Source organism: Cibotium barometz, chromosome 5 (genome assembly GCF_041138505.1).
Source record: "Cibotium barometz isolate CiBa-2024 chromosome 5, ASM4113850v1, whole genome shotgun sequence".
In the NCBI taxonomy this organism is placed as follows: Eukaryota; Viridiplantae; Streptophyta; class Polypodiopsida; order Cyatheales; family Cibotiaceae; genus Cibotium; species Cibotium barometz.
The window spans coordinates 10,078,436-10,085,333 of record NC_141050.1 but is presented as its reverse complement, the minus strand read 5'-3'; positions in this window follow the sequence as shown (position 1 = coordinate 10,085,333).

Here is a 6,898-nt window from a genome sequence, read left to right as displayed (position 1 = left end):
ACTGAATCATGTACGTCAATGTCTGACATGCCAAAAAGTCAAAGCTGAAAGAGTAAAAATGCCTGGGAAGTTACATCCATTGGACATCCCCCAGATGAAGTGGGAATGTATCAGTATGGATTTTATTACTGGATTACCTTCAGTGCAATCAAGTTACAACTCCATTTTCGTGGTAGTTGACAGACTAACTAAAGTTGCCCATCTGATCCCAGTAAAAGAAACCTACACTACAGTGGATGTGGCCAGAGTGTTCCTCAAAGAAATCTTCAGATTGCATGGCCTACCCAGGAGAATAGTAAGTGATCGAGATCCCAAATTTACTTCAAGGTTCTGGACTGCATTTTTCGAAGCAGTGGGAACTTTCTTGGATCTCAGCACAGCTTATCACCCTGAGATCGATGGTCAAACTGAAAGGGTAAACCAAGTAATCAAAGATACACTTCGGTCATGCTGTGGGCAGGGAACCCAAGAAGTGGCTAAGCTATCTGCACCTAGTCGAGTTTGCCTACAATGCTTCTTATCACAGAAGTATTGGGATGAGCCCTTTCAAAGCTTTGTATGGACAAGATTGCTTAACTCCATTAACTTGGTCCGACCCATTGATTAGGGTGGTCGAGATGTCCAGACAGATGCTTGACGACATGGAGCAGCAGATGCAGGCAATTCGTAAAAATATAAAAGCTGCCCAGGATAGACTGAAGCAATATGCAGATAAGAAGAGGACAGACAGAGAATTCAAAGAAGCAGATATGGTCTTCATTCGAGTATGGCCCAAAAGAAGTTCTTTATCTCTTGGGAAGTACAAGAAGTTATCTCCCAGATATTGTGGGCCATATTTGATTACAAAGAAAGTAGGTGACTTAGCCTACGAGCTTCTTCTGCCTCCTCATCTCAAAGTTCATAATGTATTTCATGTAAGCCTTCTAAAGAAATATGTGCCAAGCCCAAATCATGTGCTTGATGATGAAATCCTAACCTCTTCAACCCAAGGACAGATGGAACTCCAACTTGAAGAAATTCATGATGTTCGAGAAAAGATTCTCAGGAACAGAATTCTCAGAGAATTATTGGTAAAATGGAAGTTCTATCCTTTTGAAGATGCCACCTGGGAGAATGAAACCGATCTATTGTGGGATTACCCCCAGTTTGCGAGATGAGGGCATCTCGCGTTTTTCAAGTGGGAGAGAATGTAAGATTCCTCCCCAGCCTCTCAAGATGTCCAGCATCTTTCCCTGTAATCAAATCCCTCTTCAGAAATATAAAAGATCATGTTTCTACCAATTTTGGCCTAGAGAGAAAAAATCATGTTTCTACCTGGCCTAGAGAGAGAAAATCTTCTAGAGAGTGGTAATTCAGTTTTTAAATATTTTTGGATAGAAAAAATTCTCATCTTATTAAAATAAGTTCCCTTGAAACAGAAGTTCAAAAACATTTCCAGAAGGTGCATTAGAAATTAAGTATAATCTGTTTAAGAGGCATTATCCTGGGGGTGAAGATTTTTTTGAAATTTTAAATTAAGGTTCCTATGGACCAATAAGATTCATCCAAATGTAGGAAGGAGATAAATAGAAGAATAAAAGGAAAATCTCTCAAAAATGAGTAAATACTCACATAAGATGAAGAGTTGACTAAGGACAAGGTTAATAGTTAAAAAAAAAGAGATATTTGGAAGTAATGATGCATTTTTGACACCTCTGCATGGGAAAATTCCCCTCACGAAGGAGGCACCTATTTCACATGCTTGAATGAGTTTTAAACTCCCAAATAATGAGATATTTTTATCTCTCCTCTCTCATGTTTCAACTAGATCCAAAAAGTGAGCAAAACTGACCCAAAAATTGTCAAAAATTGACCAAACTGATCTGGAAAATTCTAGAATCAGTTGGCTTGGTTAGAAGCTCACTTTTTCCTATAAATAGAAGCCCTCCCCTTTTTTGAAACTCAATAGTGTTTTGCACTATTACCCTGCCTCTCCCAAGTGCCAAAAATAGTGAATTTTTCTCATAATTCATTAGTTTTTAACCTTCCCTCTTCCAAAAGATTGGTGGCCACTCTAGAGTTGAACCCTCAAACCATCAAGCCAAAGGAAAGCTCTCAAATTCCTTAGTAAGTTGGAGATTCTTCTCTTTTCCATTCATTTTATGGTTTTTATGGTTTTTTATGATTTTTGTCTTCTCTAAATTAAAAATGATGTTATGCCTCATTCAAAAAGGCATTCCCCTCTCTTCTCTAGTAAATCCAACCATTCTTTATCCTAGATGAATGATTAATGAATAAAATCAAGTTTTTCATAATGTTTCTCTTAAATAAGTAGAAAAATATTTACTTTAGAATGATTTAAATACTCTTGGTGCACTTCTAATTAATTTTAGAGACTTAAAAATTGAAAAATGGTCAGCCATACAAAGGAGGTTATGGCAAAATTTACTGAAAATCTGTGAAATAAATTTCATCTTTTATTAATCAAAAAGAGCAATCCCCATCGTTAGAGTATTCTAAAAGTGTCATTTTCATTCATGCATAAAAAGATGCATATTGATTCAATAGAATTAAATTCTATGAAAGATACTTATTGATAAATTTTTTTATTATGAAAGTGTTACTTTCTTCATTATGGATTTTTATGCTTAAAATAATGCATAAAAGTATAATTTTTTTATTACAAAAGAGTTACTTTCATCATATTGATTTCTATGCATAAAAGAATATTTTTTAATTATAAAAGTGTTACTTTTATCATTATTGATTTCTATGTATAAAAGTATGCATAAAAGAATATTTTTTTATTATAAAAGTGTTACTTTTATCATTATTGATTTCTATAAATAAAAGTATGCATAAAAGAATATTTTTTTAATTATAAAAGTGTTACTTCTATCATTATTGATTTCTATGCATAAAAGTATGCATAAAAGAATATTATTTTTATTATAAAAGTGTTACTTTTATCATAAATGATTTTTATGCATAAACATATGCATAAAAGATAATTTTTATATTAAAAGTATGATTTTCATCATAAATGATTTTATGCATAAACCTATGTATAAAAGATAGTTATTATATTAAAAGTGTGGTTTTCATCATAAATGATTTTTATGCATAAACCTATGCATAAAAGATAATTTTTTATATTAAAAGTATGATTTTCATCATAAATGATTTTTATGCATAAATGGGTGCATAAAAGATTTTTTTTAAATTAAAAGAGTGATTTTCATCATAAATGATTTGTATGCATAAATATATGCTTTCATGTTAAAAGAGTGATTTTTATCATAAAAGTGTGACTTTCATCAAAATTGGATTTTATGCATAATTAGATGCATATAGAATCTTTATAATTCAATAAAGGTTCTCTTTAATCCTCTGTTAATTTTTATAAAAATTAGAAAAATAAATAAGTAGATAATATGTGAGAAAATTCTACCGTTTCATATTCACTAAGATGGTAATGAGAAAATTAAATTAAACTATCGAAGTCGGAGATCGAGATAAATGATTATTTTATTCCCATAAGATATTCATGTTTTAGAAATTTGTAAACAAATATTTATCGACCTTCTCACCCATTTGTACATTGTATTGCTAACCTTTTATAGTGATTACTAACCACTAAACATATGTAAATAAGCACCTACTCTACTACTTTTTGAATAGGCATTACTACAAGTTATTTGTTGAAACCTCTACATCACACTCTCCTCTCATCTTCAATAATTCTCTCACCTTGAGCCCACATCCATGTGACTCAAGGGATAAAGAAGAGGCCCACTCTCATTCCAAAATAAAAAATCCATAATCTATGATTTCTCATAATAAAATTGATTAGGCTTAATCCTAATTGGGGCTTCTCAAACCTATAAATAGAGCCCCTCCATTCCTTGTGGAGATGGGGATTACACACATTGTACACCACTCCCAACTCTAGTGTGTAAGGAGATAGTGAACTTGTGAGCTCTCTCTATACATCAATACCTTTGATTGCATAGAGAAGCTTGAAGCTAGTTATGTCATTTTGTGAGGGCTTGAGTGATGCCATACTCCCTATCATAATTGTATCTTGCCCTTGTTGCATAAATAAGATTAGTAGTTTAGGTGCAATTGTGTACAAGTCTTGGACTCCTACATCTCCAAAGTTGATTTAGCAAAGCGGTCTGATGTTTGATTTAAGGTAAATTCGATCCTTGTATTTTGTGGTGTGATTTTATGCTTGGCGGCTTGAGGGCCTGTTTTTGATTTGTTGCCTTTCAATCCATGGTAAGAGGGTCGTATGGTGAGAGGGCTCCCGTAACCTTAAGACCATGTGTATATACCGACAACAAAATCAAGCTTATATTGTCTCTCTAAGTTCTTCTCCAAGTTTGGTGTGCATCTATTTGTGTTATGCTAGTCTCCTACACACACAATATCATATGTTATGAGTGTTTGTTGAGGGTGTGTGTGCCTTTTGATTGATGTATATGGTTAGCTTGTGTTGATTGGCTACAAAGAAAGATCTTTGGTGTCCTAGTTCACACACATAACTAGGTGGTGTTCCTTTTCTTTTTGAGTGTGTGGTTTTGGGGTTCTTATGTTTGTGTTGCGTTGTGCCCCAAGCCCATTGAGCAACACGGGAGCCTTGAGGAGTGCTTAGAGGCCGCTCTTCTTGTTGCCCGCCCCGGACTGCCTCAATTTTGGTGTCCCCACCACTGAGGACCGAGTAGTTTTTGAATGGGTATTTAAGGTACATCGATCTCTTTAATACATAAATTTCCTTGTGTGCTTGTTGGGTATCATATTTTAAGAAGGAAAGTTGGTACTTTTGTGTGATCTTTCATGAATAATCCACCTCCCCCTAATCCTCTTGGGATTCAATTCAACCAGTTTCATTGGGTGCGCTCCATTAGAGTGAATGTTTGCATTGATAGAAAAATTTTCTACTAACAACGCATGGTTCTTCTTTTTGGTCCAGAAAGACTAAGAGAGGTTTTAGCATCACCTAATCCTGTCATACTTTCCATTGTAGATTACACCATTTCCTTTGATGTGCATATTTTCATCTTGTTTTAGCTTAGTTTTATGAATCAAGAAGACTTATACCGTAGGCTAATTTCTTATGCTAGGTAAGAAATACACATAGTTGTTGGTATAGTAAGTTGCAATTTCAGCATGTCATTCGTCGTATGTTTGGACCTAGGCAAGTAGCAGCCATTAATGCCTCAGTTAATCCATTTATTTTGCCTTTGATTCGTTATGACATAAGCTTTGACGTCTACATTTTCATTCTACTTTGAAAAAAAAAAGTGAGAGAGAAAGAGAGTGAAGGAAGACCTTTGTGCAGTCATATTTGTGCTTCTTTTTCTTAAGCATGGATACCACTAGGCAAGGCTACCCCTTATTCTTTGGAGAGCCTGGTGAGGATGCCGAGTTGTTCTTATCAAACTTTAGAATGGCACTCCACATAAAGAGAGTGGTAGGAGACCAAGAGTGGTAGGAGACCAAGAGTGCTTAGACATGTTTGAGTTGGTCCTATGAAGAGATGCTTCCGCTTGGTTTCAATCTCTACCTGCACCTGCAGCACGAGTAGATTACAAGGGGGTCATACAACTTTTTAGAGACAATTACTTCACTCCTTTGAACACACAAAAGCTATGGCAAGAAATAGTTGCTCATAAAGCAAAAGGATCTAGAGGACTACTTGAGTTATAAGCAAGAACTCTTACGTCTTTGGACTCTTTGGTTGCGTAGTCTTCCTAACCCTGGAGATGGTGCATTATTCTTGAAGAAGGAGAGATTTATCACAGGGATGTACCCATCACTAAAATTGCAAGTAGAGTTAGGAGAGCCCACAACATTTGATGTTGCTGAGGCTAGGGCTACCAAGAAACTCCGAAAGATGAAGTGTATGCTAGGGGGGGCTTTATCTTTGATGATTCAAAGCCTAGGGAAGAGGTATAGTCTTGCACTCGTAGAGAATTACCTAAGGTCACAGTCGAGGTGATAGAAAAGTTAAATGAGTCTTTAAATAACTTGTCTATCCACTTTGCACAAGCTGTGGAATAGAAGGGCCAAGCCAAAAGGGTTGAAGAATGAGAGCCACGACCTAGGCGACTCTTGCAATGTTGGAATTGCGAAGAGTCAGGGCATGGGATGTATAATTGTCCTTGGCCTAACATGAATTATCCAGTGATGAATGCAAGTGAAGGCATTAGTCAACAACAACCGATGCTTTTGCAAAGGCCCAATGCAACAAGACCACCTCCACGAGGAGTGGAAGGAATGCCGCCCTTGCCGGACCCAAATATACATGTGGTAGAGGTAACAAAGGCCAAGGAGGTAGACATTGAAACAAATGGTATCAAACGAGAGCATGGAAAAGAGAAGGAAAAGGAGGGCGTGGCATCACAAAGTGACCATGGACGAGGAAAGAAAGTGAAGGAAAACAAGGAAGTCAAGAGGAGACGACGTCGTATAAACCTCCAAGATTTTTCCCTTGGACATGGTATGGCTCCATACAACCTTTTGGGACGACATGAGAGGTAAGGGTCCTGATATCTCGTTTGGCCTCAATTTCTAGCCTTATGTCCACAAGTTAGGAGAGAATTAACAAAGGCCGTGAGCACTAGGAGAAAAACAAAAGAGAATGTGCCTGTTGTAAAAATTTCACAAGCCGAGATGGATGAGGACATTACACCTATATTAGATTGCTACATCAAGGGAAGGCTAGTTAAGAAGGGTCTAGTAAATGGGGGTGCACAAATTTGCATTAAGACAAAGGACCTTATGCAAAGACTAGGCATGCATATTCATGAAACACCTGAAATTAAGGTGAAAATAGCAAACAATAGCAAAGCAAAGTGTCTTGGGATTTGTAAGAATGTTTCTGTGGAAGTTTTTGGCATTAAGAAGGTTGTTG